Source organism: Taudactylus pleione, unplaced genomic scaffold (assembly GCF_031769625.1).
Source record: "Taudactylus pleione unplaced genomic scaffold, aTauple2 ptg000861l, whole genome shotgun sequence".
NCBI lineage: Eukaryota > Metazoa > Chordata > Amphibia > Anura > Myobatrachidae > Taudactylus > Taudactylus pleione.
Genome location: NW_028285263.1, coordinates 1,226,087 through 1,237,857, shown reverse-complemented (window position 1 = coordinate 1,237,857; position 11,771 = coordinate 1,226,087).

Below are 11,771 nucleotides of genomic sequence, written 5' to 3'. Positions count from 1 at the left end.
GCGCAGGGAGTAAGAGGACAGTGGAGTGTGGTTAGTGGGGGATTTGGGGGCAGGGAGTAAAAGGACAGTGCAGTGTGGTTAGTGAGAGACTTGGGGGAAGGGAGTAAGAGGACAGTGGAGTATGGTTAGTGGGAGATTTGTGGGCAGGGAGTAAGAGGGTAGCAGAGTGTGGTTAGTGGGAGATTTGAGGGCAGGGAGTAAGAGGACAGTGGAGTGTGGTTAGTGGGAGATTTGGGGGCAGGGAGTAAGAGGACAGTGGAGTGTGGTTAGTGGGAGATTTGGGGCAGGGAGTAAGAGGACAGTGGAGTGCAGTTAGTGGGAGATTTGGGGACAGGGAATAAGAGGACAGTGGAGTGTGGTTAGTGGGAGATTTGGGGGCAGGGAGTAAGAGGACGGTGGAGTAGAGTGTGGTTAGTGGGAGATATGGGCGCAGGGAGTAAGAGGACAGTGGAGTGTGGTTAGTGGGGGATTTGGGGGCAGGGAGTAAAAGGACAGTGCAGTGTGGTTAGTGAGAGACTTGGGGGAAGGGAGTAAGAGGACAGTGGAGTGTGGTTAGTGGGAGATTTGGGGGCAGGGAGTAAGAGGACAGTGGAGTGTGGTTAGTGGGAGATTTGGGGGCAGGATGTAAGAGGACAGTGGAGTGTGGTTAGTGGGAGATTTGGGGGCAGGGAGTAAGAGGACAGTGGACTGTGGTTAGTGGGAGATTTGGGGGCATGGAGTAAGAGGACAGTGCAGTGTGGTTAGTGGGAGACTTGGGGGCAGGGAGTAAGAGGACAGTGGAGTGTGGTTAGTGGGAGATTTGGGGGCAGGGAGTAAGAGGACAGTGGAGTGTGGTTAGTGGGGGATTTGGGGGCAGGGAGTAAGAGAACAGTGCAGTGTGGTTAGTGGGAGATTTGGGGGCAAGGAGTAAGAGGACAGTGGAGTGTGGTTAGTGGGAGATTTGGGGGCAGGGAGTAAGATGACAGTGGAGTGTGGTTAGTGGGAGATTTGGGGGCAGGGAGTAAGAGGACAGTGCAGTGTGGTTAGTGGGAGACTTGAGGGCAGGGAGTAAGAGGACAGTGCAGTGTGGTTAGTGGGAGATTTGGGGGCATGGAGTAAGATGACAGTGGAGTGTGGTTAGTGGGAGATTTGGGGGCAGGGAGTAAGAGGACAGTGGAGTGTGGTTAGTGGGAGATTTGGGGGCAGGGAGTAAGAGAACAGTGGAGTGTGGTTAGTGTGAGATTTGGAGGCAGGGAGTAAGTCGGACAGTGGAGTAGATAGTGGGAGACTTGGTGCAAGGAGTAAAAAGGACAGTGGATTGGAACATGGTTAATGGGAGATTTGGGGGCAGGGAGTAAGAGGACAGTGGAGTGTGGTTAGTGGGAGATTTGGGGGAAGGGAGTAATAGGACAGTGGAGTGTGGTTAGTGGGAGATTTGGGGGCAGGGAGTAAGAGGACAGTATAGTGGAGTGTGGTTAGTGGGAGATTTGGGGGCAAGTAGTAAGAGGACAGTGGATTGTGGTTAGTGGGAGATTTTCAGGCAGGGAATAAAAGGGTAGCGGAGTGTGGTTAGTGGGTGATTTGGGGGCAGCGATTATGGGGTAGTGGAGTGTGGTTAGTGGGAGATTTAGGGGCAGGGAGTAAGAGGACAGTGCAGTGTGGTTAGTGGGAGATTTGGGGGCAAGGAGTAAGAGGACAGTGGAGTGTGGTTAGTGGGAGATTTGGGGGCAGGGAGTAAGAGAACAGTGGAGTGTGGTTAGTGGGAGATTTGGGGGCAGGATGTAAGAGGACAGTGGAGTGTGGTTAGTGGGAGATTTGGGGGCAGGGAGTAAGAGGACAGTGGAGTGTGGTTAGTGGGAGATTTGGGGGCATGGAGTAAGAGGAAAGTGCAGTGTGGTTAGTGGGAGACTTGGGGGCAGGGAGTAAGAGGACAGTGAAGTGCGGTTAGTGGGAGATTTGGGGGCAGGGAGTAAGAGGACAGTGGAGTGTGGTTAGTGGGGGATTTGGGGCAGGGAGTAAGAGAACAGTGCAATGTGGTTAGTGGGAGATTTGGGGGCAAGGAGTAAGAGGACAGTGGAGTGTGGTTAGTGGGAGATTTGGGGGCAGGGAGTAAGAGGGTAGCGGAGTGTGGTTAGAGGAAGATTTGGGGGCAGGGAGTAAGAGGACAGTGGAGTGTGGTTAGTGGAAGATTTGGGGGCAGGAAGTAACAGGACAGTGGAGTGTGGTTAGTGGGAGATTTGGGGGCAGGGAGTAAGAGGACAGTGGAGTGTGGTTTGTGGGAGATTTGGGGACAGGGAGTAAGAGGATTGTGGAGTGTGGTTAGTGGGAGATTTGGGGGCAGGGAGTAAGAGGACAGTGGAGTGTGGTTAGTGGAAGATTTGGGGGCAGGGAGTAAGAGGACACTGGAGTATGGTTAGTGGGAGATTTGGGGGCAGGGAGTAAGAGGGTAGCAGAGTGTGGTTAGTGGGAGATTTGAGGGCAGGGAGAAAGAGGACAGTGGAGTGTGGTTAGTGGGAGATTTGGGGGCAAGGAGTAAGAGGACAGTGGAGTGTGGTTAGTGGAAGATTTGGGGGCAGGGAGTAAGAGGACACTGGAGTATGGTTAGTGGGAGATTTGGGGGCAGGGAGAAAGAGGGTAGCAGAGTGTGGTTAGTGGGAGATTTGAGGGCAGGGAGAAAGAGGACAGTGGAGTGTGGTTAGTGGGGGATTTGGGGGCAGAGAGTAAGAGGACAGTGGAGTGTGGTTAGTGGGGGATTTGGGGGCAAGGTGTAAGAGGACAGTGGAGTGTGGTTATTGGGGGATTTGGGGGATGGGAGTAAGAGGACAGTGGAGTGTGGTTAGTGGGGGATTTGGGGGCAAGGAGTAAGAGGACAGTGGAGTGTGGTTAGTGGGGGATTTGGGGGCAACGAGTAAGAGGACAGTGGAGTGTGGTTAGTGAGACATTTGAGGGCAGGGAGTAAGAGGACAGTGGAGTGTGGTTAGTGGAGGATTTGGGGGCAGGGAGTAAGAGGACAGTGGAGTGTGGTTAGTGGGGGATTTGGGGGCAAGGAGTAAGAGGACAGTGGAGTGTGGTTAGTAGGGGATTTGGGGGAAGGGAGTAAGAGGACAGTGGAGTGTGGTTAGTGGGGGATTTGGGGGCAAGGAGAAAGAGGACAGTGGAGTGTGGTTAGTGGGAGATTTGGGGGCAACGAGTAAGAGGACAGTGGAGTGTGGTTAGTAGGAGATTTGGGGGCAGGGAGTAAGAGGACAGTGGAGTGTTGTTAGTGGGAGATTTGGGGGCAAGGAGTAAGAGGACAGTGGAGTGTGGTTAGTGGAAGATTTGGGGGCAGGGAGTAAGAGGACAGTGGAGTATGGTTAGTGGGAGATTTGGGGGCAGGGAGTAAGAGGGTAGCAGAGTGTGGTTAGTGGGAGATTTGAGGGCAGGGAGTAAGAGGACAGTGGAGTGTGGTTAGTGGGAGATTTGGGGGCAGGGAGTAAGAGGACAGTGGAGTGTGGTTAGTGTGAGATTTGGGGGCAGGGTGTAAGAGGACAGTAGAGTGTGGTTAGTGGGAGATTTGGGGCAGGGAGTAAGAGGACAGTGGAGTGCAGTTAGTGGGAGATTTGGGGACAGGGAATAAGAGGACAGTGGAGTGTGGTTAGTGGGAGATTTGGGGGCAGGGAGTAAGAGGACGGTGGAGTAGAGTGTGGTTAGTGGGAGATATGGGCGCAGGGAGTAAGAGGACAGTGGAGTGTGGTTAGTAGGGGATTTGGGGGCAGGGAGTAAAAGGACAGTGCAGTGTGGTTAGTGAGAGACTTGGGGGAAGGGAGTAAGAGGACAGTGGAGTGTGGTTAGTGGGAGATTTGGGGGCAGGGAGTAAGAGGATTGTGGAGTGTGGTTAGTGGGAGATTTGGGGGCAGGGAGTAAGAGGACAGTGGAGTGTGGTTAGTGGAAGATTTGGGGGCAGGGAGTAAGAGGACACTGGAGTATGGTTAGTGGGAGATTTGGGGGCAGGGAGTAAGAGGGTAGCAGAGTGTGGTTAGTGGGAGATTTGAGGGCAGGGAGAAAGAGGACAGTGGAGTGTGGTTAGTGGGAGATTTGGGAGCAAGGAGTAAGAGGACAGTGGAGTGTGGTTAGTGGAAGATTTGGGGGCAGGGAGTAAGAGGACACTGGAGTATGGTTAGTGGGAGATTTGGGGGCAGGGAGAAAGAGGGTAGCAGAGTGTGGTTAGTGGGAGATTTGAGGGCAGGGAGAAAGAGGACAGTGGAGTGTGGTTAGTGGGGGATTTGGGGGCAGAGAGTAAGAGGACAGTGGAGTGTGGTTAGTGGGGGATTTGGGGGCAAGGAGTAAGAGGACAGTGGAGTGTGGTTATTGGGGGATTTGTGGGATGGGAGTAAGAGGACAGTGGAGTGTGGTTAGTGGGGGATTTGGGGGCAAGGAGTAAGAGGACAGTGGAGTGTGGTTAGTGGGGGATTTGGGGGCAACGAGTAAGAGGACAGTGGAGTGTGGTTAGTGAGACATTTGAGGGCAGGGAGTAAGAGGACAGTGGAGTGTGGTTAGTGAGACATTTGAGGGCAGGGAGTAAGAGGACAGTGGAGTGTGGTTAGTGGAGGATTTGGGGGCAGGGAGTAAGAGGACAGTGGAGTGTGGTTAGTGGGGGATTTGGGGGCAAGGAGTAAGAGGACAGTGGAGTGTGGTTAGTAGGGGATTTGGGGGAAGGGAGTAAGAGGACAGTGGAGTGTGGTTAGTGGGGGATTTGGGGGCAAGGAGAAAGAGGACAGTGGAGTGTGGTTAGTGGGAGATTTGGGGGCAACGAGTAAGAGGACAGTGGAGTGTGGTTAGTAGGAGATTTGGGGGCAGGGAGTAAGAGGACAGTGGAGTGTTGTTAGTGGGAGATTTGGGGGCAAGGAGTAAGAGGACAGTGGAGTGTGGTTAGTGGAAGATTTGGGGGCAGGGAGTAAGAGGACAGTGGAGTATGGTTAGTGGGAGATTTGGGGGCAGGGAGTAAGAGGGTAGCAGAGTGTGGTTAGTGGGAGATTTGAGGGCAGGGAGTAAGAGGACAGTGGATTGTGGTTAGTGGGAGATTTGGGGGCAGGGAGTAAGAGGACAGTGGAGTGTGGTTAGTGTGAGATTTGGGGGCAGGGTGTAAGAGGACAGTAGAGTGTGGTTAGTGGGAGATTTGGGGCAGGGAGTAAGAGGACAGTGGAGTGCAGTTAGTGGGAGATTTGGGGACAGGGAATAAGAGGACAGTGGAGTGTGGTTAGTGGGAGATTTGGGGGCAGGGAGTAAGAGGACGGTGGAGTAGAGTGTGGTTAGTGGGAGATATGGGCGCAGGGAGTAAGAGGACAGTGGAGTGTGGTTAGTGGGGGATTTGGGGGCAGGGAGTAAAAGGACAGTGCAGTGTGGTTAGTGAGAGACTTGGGGGAAGGGAGTAAGAGGACAGTGGAGTGTGGTTAGTGGGAGATTTGGGGGCAGGGAGTAAGAGGACAGTGGAGTGTGGTTAGTGGGAGATTTGGGGGCAGGATGTAAGAGGACAGTGGAGTGTGGTTAGTGGGAGATTTGGGGGCAGGGAGTAAGAGGACAGTGGAGTGTGGTTAGTGGGAGATTTGGGGGCATGGAGTAAGAGGACAGTGCAGTGTGGTTAGTGGGAGACTTGGGGGCAGGGAGTAAGAGGACAGTGGAGTGTGGTTAGTGGGAGATTTGGGGGCAGGGAGTAAGAGGACAGTGGAGTGTGGTTAGTGGGGGATTTGGGGCAGGGAGTAAGAGAACAGTGCAGTGTGGTTAGTGGGAGATTTGGGGGCAAGGAGTAAGAGGACAGTGGAGTGTGGTTAGTGGGAGATTTGGGGGCAGGGAGTAAGATGACAGTGGAGTGTGGTTAGTGGGAGATTTGGGGGCAGGGAGTAAGAGGACAGTGCAGTGTGGTTAGTGGGAGACTTGACGGCAGGGAGTAAGAGGACAGTGCAGTGTGGTTAATGGGAGATTTGGGGGCATGGAGTAAGATGACAGTGGAGTGTGGTTAGTGGGAGATTTGGGGGCAGGGAGTAAGAGGACAGTGGAGTGTGGTTAGTGGGAGATTTGGGGGCAGGGAGTAAGAGAACAGTGGAGTGTGGTTAGTGTGAGATTTGGAGGCAGGGAGTAAGTCGGACAGTGGAGTAGATAGTGGGAGACTTGGGGCAAGGAGTAAAAAGGACAGTGGATTGGAACATGGTTAATGGGAGATTTGGGGGCAGGGAGTAAGAGGACAGTGGAGTGTGGTTAGTGGGAGATTTGGGGGAAGGGAGTAATAGGACAGTGGAGTGTGGTTAGTGGGAGATTTGGGGGCAGGGAGTAAGAGGACAGTATAGTGGAGTGTGGTTAGTGGGAGATTTGGGGGCAAGTAGTAAGAGGACAGTGGATTGTGGTTAGTGGGAGATTTTCAGGCAGGGAATAAAAGGGTAGCGGAGTGTGGTTAGTGGGTGATTTGGGGGCAGCGATTAAGAGGGTAGTGGAGTGTGGTTAGTGGGAGATTTGGGGGCAGGGAGTAAGAGGACAGTGGAGTGTGGTTAGTGGGGGATTTGGGGCAGGGAGAAAGAGAACAGTGCAATGTGGTTAGTGGGAGATTTGGGGGCAAGGAGTAAGAGGACAGTGGAGTGTGGTTAGTGGGAGATTTGGGGGCAGGGAGTAAGAGGGTAGCGGAGTGTGGTTAGAGGAAGATTTGGGGGCAGGGAGTAAGAGGACAGTGGAGTGTGGTTAGTGGAAGATTTGGGGGCAGGAAGTAACAGGACAGTGGAGTGTGGTTAGTGGGAGATTTGGGGGCAGGGAGTAAGAGGGTAGCAGAGTGTGGTTAGTGGGAGATTTGAGGGCAGGGAGAAAGAGGACAGTGGAGTGTGGTTAGTGGGAGATTTGGGGGCAAGGAGTAAGAGGACAGTGGAGTGTGGTTAGTGGAAGATTTGGGGGCAGGGAGTAAGAGGACACTGGAGTATGGTTAGTGGGAGATTTGGGGGCAGGGAGTAAGAGGGTAGCAGAGTGTGGTTAGTGGGAGATTTGGGGGCAGGGAGTAAGAGGACAGTGGAGTGTGGTTAGTGGGGGATTTGGGGGCAAGGAGTAAGAGGACAGTGGAGTGTGGTTATTGGGGGATTTGGGGGATGGGAGTAAGAGGACAGTGGAGTGTGGTTAGTGGGGGATTTGGGGGCAAGGAGTAAGAGGGCAGTGGAGTGTGGTTAGTGGGAGATTTGGGGGCAGGGAGTAAGAGGACAGTGGAGTGTTGTTAGTGGGAGATTTGGGGGCAGGGAGTAAGAGGACAGTGCAGTGTGGTTAGTGGGGGATTTGGGGGCAGGGAGTAAGAGGACAGTGCAGTGTTGTTAGTGGGAAATTTGGGGGCAGGGAGTAAGAGGACAGTGGAGTGTGGTTAGTGGGAGATTTGGGGGCAGGGAGTAAGAGGACAGTGCAGTGTGGTTAGTGGGAGATTTTGGGGCAAGGAGTAAGAGGACAGTGGAGTGTGGTTAGTGGAAGATTTGGGGGCAGGGAGTAAGAGGACACTGGAGTATGGTTAGTGGGAGATTTGGGGGCAGGGAGTAAGAGGGTAGCAGAGTGTGGTTAGTGGGAGATTTGAGGGCAGGGAGAAAGAGGACACTGGAGTGTGGTTAGTGGGAGATTTGGGGGCAGGGAGTAAGAGGACAGTGGAGTGTGGTTAGTGTGAGATTTGGGGGCAGGGTGTAAGAAGACAGTAGAGTGTGGTTAGTGGGAGATTTGGGGGCAGGGAGTAAGAGGACAGTGGAGTGCGGTTAGTAGGAGATTTGGGGACAGGGAATAAGAGGACAGTGCAGTGTGGTAAGTGGGAGATTTGGGTGCAGGGAGTAAGAAGACGGTGGAGTAGAGTGTGGTTAGTGGGAGATTTGGGGGCAGGAAGTAAGAGGACAGTGGAGTGTGGTTAGTGGGGGATTTGGGGGCAGGGTGTAAGAGGACAGTGCAGTGTGGTTAGTGGGAGACTTGGGGGAAGGGAGTAAGAGGACAGTGGAGTGTGGTTAGTGGGAGATTTGGGGGCAGGGAGTAAGAGGACAGTGGAGTGTGGTTAGTGGGGGATTTGGAGGCAGGGAGTAAGAGGACAGTGCAGTGTGGTTAGTGGGAGATTTGGGGGCATGGGGTAAGATGACAGTGGAGTGTGGTTAGTGGGAGATTTGGGGGCAGGGAGTAAGAGGACAGTGGAGTGTGGTTAGTGGGAGATTTGGGGGCAGGGAGTAAGAGAACAGTGGAGTGTGGTTAGTGGGAGATTTGGGGGCAAGGAGTAAGAGGACAGTGGAGTGTGGTTAGTGGGAGATTTGGGGGCAGGGAGTAAGAGGATGGTGGAGTGCACTGTGGTTAGTGGGAGATTTGGTTGGTACAGGGAGTAAGAGGATGGTGGAGTGCACTGTGGTTAGTGGGAGATTTGGGTGCAGGGAGTAAGAGGACAGTGCAGTGTGGTTAGTGGGAGATTTGGGGGCAGGGAGTAAGAGGACAGTGGAGTGCGGTTAGTGGGAGATTTGGGGGCAGGGAGTAAGAGGACAGTGGAGTGTGGTTAGTGGGGGATTTGGGGCAGGGAGTAAGAGAACAGTGCAATGTGGTTAGTGGGTGATTTGGGGGCAAGGAGTAAGAGGACAGTGGAGTGTGGTTAGTGGGAGATTTGGGGGCAGGGAGTAAGAGGGTAGCGGAGTGTGGTTAGAGGAAGATTTGGGGGCAGGGAGTAAGAGGACAGTGGAGTGTGGTTAGTGGAAGATTTGGGGGCAGGAAGTAACAGGACAGTGGAGTGTGGTTAGTGGGAGATTTGGGGGCAGGGAGTAAGAGGACAGTGGAGTGTGGTTTGTGGGAGATTTGGGGACAGGGAGTAAGAGGATTGTGGAGTGTGGTTAGTGTGAGATTTGGGGGCAGGGAGTAAGAGGACAGTGGAGTGTGGTTAGTGGAAGATTTGGGGGCAGGGAGTAAGAGGACACTGGAGTATGGTTAGTGGGAGATTTGGGGGCAGGGAGTAAGAGGGTAGCAGAGTGTGGTTAGTGGGAGATTTGAGGGCAAGGAGTAAGAGGACAGTGGAGTGTGGTTAGTGGAAGATTTGGGGGCAGGGAGTAAGAGGACACTGGAGTATGGTTAGTGGGAGATTTGGGGGCAGGGAGTAAGAGGGTAGCAGAGTGTGGTTAGTGGGAGATTTGAGGGCAGGGAGAAAGAGGACAGTGGAGTGTGGTTAGTGGGGGATTTGGGGGCAGAGAGTAAGAGGACAGTGGAGTGTGGTTAGTGGGGGATTTGGGGGCAAGGAGTAAGAGGACAGTGGAGTGTGGTTATTGGGGGATTTGGGGGATGGGAGTAAGAGGACAGTGGAGTGTGGTTAGTGGGGGATTTGGGGGCAAGGAGTAAGAGGGCAGTGGAGTGTGGTTAGTGGGAGATTTGGGGGCAGGGAGTAAGAGGACAGTGGAGTGTTGTTAGTGGGAGATTTGGGGGCAGGGAGTAAGAGGACAGTGCAGTGTGGTTAGTGGGGGATTTGGGGGCAGGGAGTAAGAGGACAGTGCAGTGTTGTTAGTGGGAAATTTGGGGGCAGGGAGTAAGAGGACAGTGGAGTGTGGTTAGTGGGAGATTTGGGGGCAGGGAGTAAGAGGACAGTGCAGTGTGGTTAGTGGGAGATTTTGGGGCAAGGAGTAAGAGGACAGTGGAGTGTGGTTAGTGGAAGATTTGGGGTCAGGGAGTAAGAGGACACTGGAGTATGGTTAGTGGGAGATTTGGGGGCAGGGAGTAAGAGGGTAGCAGAGTGTGGTTAGTGGGAGATTTGAGGGCAGGGAGAAAGAGGACACTGGAGTGTGGTTAGTGGGAGATTTGGGGGCAGGGAGTAAGAGGACAGTGGAGTGTGGTTAGTGTGAGATTTGGGGGCAGGGTGTAAGAAGACAGTAGAGTGTGGTTAGTGGGAGATTTGGGGGCAGGGAGTAAGAGGACAGTGGAGTGCGGTTAGTAGGAGATTTGGGGACAGGGAATAAGAGGACAGTGCAGTGTGGTTAGTGGGAGTTTTGGGTGCAGGGAGTAAGAAGACGGTGGAGTAGAGTGTGGTTAGTGGGAGATTTGGGCGCAGGAAGTAAGAGGACAGTGGAGTGTGGTTAGTGGGGCATTTGGGGGCAGGGTGTAAGAGGACAGTGCAGTGTGGTTAGTGGGAGACTTGGGGGAAGGGAGTAAGAGGACAGTGGAGTGTGGTTAGTGGGAGATTTGGGGGCAGGGAGTAAGAGGACAGTGGAGTGTGGTTAGTGGGGGATTTGGAGGCAGGGAGTAAGAGGACAGTGCAGTGTGGTTAGTGGGAGATTTGGGGGCATGGGGTAAGATGACAGTGGAGTGTGGTTAGTGGGAGATTTGGGGGCAGGGAGTAAGAGGACAGTGGAGTGTGGTTAGTGGGAGATTTGGGGGCAGGGAGTAAGAGAACAGTGGAGTGTGGTTAGTGGGAGATTTGGGGGCAAGGAGTAAGAGGACAGTGGAGTGTGGTTAGTGGGAGATTTGGGGGCAGGGAGTAAGAGGATGGTGGAGTGCACTGTGGTTAGTGGGAGATTTGGTTGGTACAGGGAGTAAGAGGATGGTGGAGTGCACTGTGGTTAGTGGGAGATTTGGGTGCAGGGAGTAAGAGGACAGTGCAGTGTGGTTAGTGGGAGATTTGGGGGCAGGGAGTAAGAGGACAGTGGAGTGTGGTTAGTGGGAGATTTGGGGGCAATTAGTAAGAGGACAATGGATTGTGGTTAGTGGGAGATTTTCGGGCAGGGAGTAAGAGGGTAGCGGAGTGTGGTTAGTGGGAGATTTTGGGGCAGCGAGTAAGAGGGTAGCGGAGTGTGGTTAGTGGGAGATTTAGGGGCAGGGAGTAAGAGGACAGTGGAGTGTGGTTAGTGGCAGATTTGGGGGCAATTAGTAAGAGGACAATGGATTGTGGTTAGTGGGAGATTTTCGGGCAGGGAGTAAGAGGGTAGCTGAGTGTGGTTAGTGGGAAATTTGGGGGCAGCGAGTAAGAGGGTAGCAGAGTGTGGTTAGTGGGAGATTTAGGGGCAGGGAGTAAGAGGACAGTGCAGTGTTGTTAGTGGGAGATTTGGGGGCAAGGAGTAAGAGGACAGTGGAGTGTGGTTAATGGGAGATTTGGGGGCAGGGAGTAAGAGGGTAGCAGAGTGTGGTTAGTGGGAGATTTGGGGGCAGGGTGTAAGAGGACAGTGGAGTGTGGTTAGTGGGAGATTTGGGGGCAGGATGTAAGAGGACAGTGGAGTGTGGTCAGTGGGAGATTTGGGGGCAGGGTGTAAGAAGACAGTAGAGTGTGGTTAGTGGGAGATTTGGGGGCAGGGAGTAAGAGGACAGTGGAGTGCGGTTAGTAGGAGATTTGGGGACAGGGAATAAGAGGACAGTGCAGTGTGGTTAGTGGGAGTTTTGGGTGCAGGGAGTAAGAAGACGGTGGAGTAGAGTGTGGTTAGTGGGAGATTTGGGCGCAGGAAGTAAGAGGACAGTGGAGTGTGGTTAGTGGGGCATTTGGGGGCAGGGTGTAAGAGGACAGTGCAGTGTGGTTAGTGGGAGACTTGGGGGAAGGGAGTAAGAGGACAGTGGAGTGTGGTTAGTGGGAGATTTGGGGGCAGGGAGTAAGAGGACAGTGGAGTGTGGTTAGTGGGGGATTTGGAGGCAGGGAGTAAGAGGACAGTGCAGTGTGGTTAGTGGGAGATTTGGGGGCATGGGGTAAGATGACAGTGGAGTGTGGTTAGTGGGAGATTTGGGGGCAGGGAGTAAGAGGACAGTGGAGTGTGGTTAGTGGGAGATTTGGGGGCAGGGAGTAAGAAAACAGTGGAGTGTGGTTAGTGGGAGATTTGGGG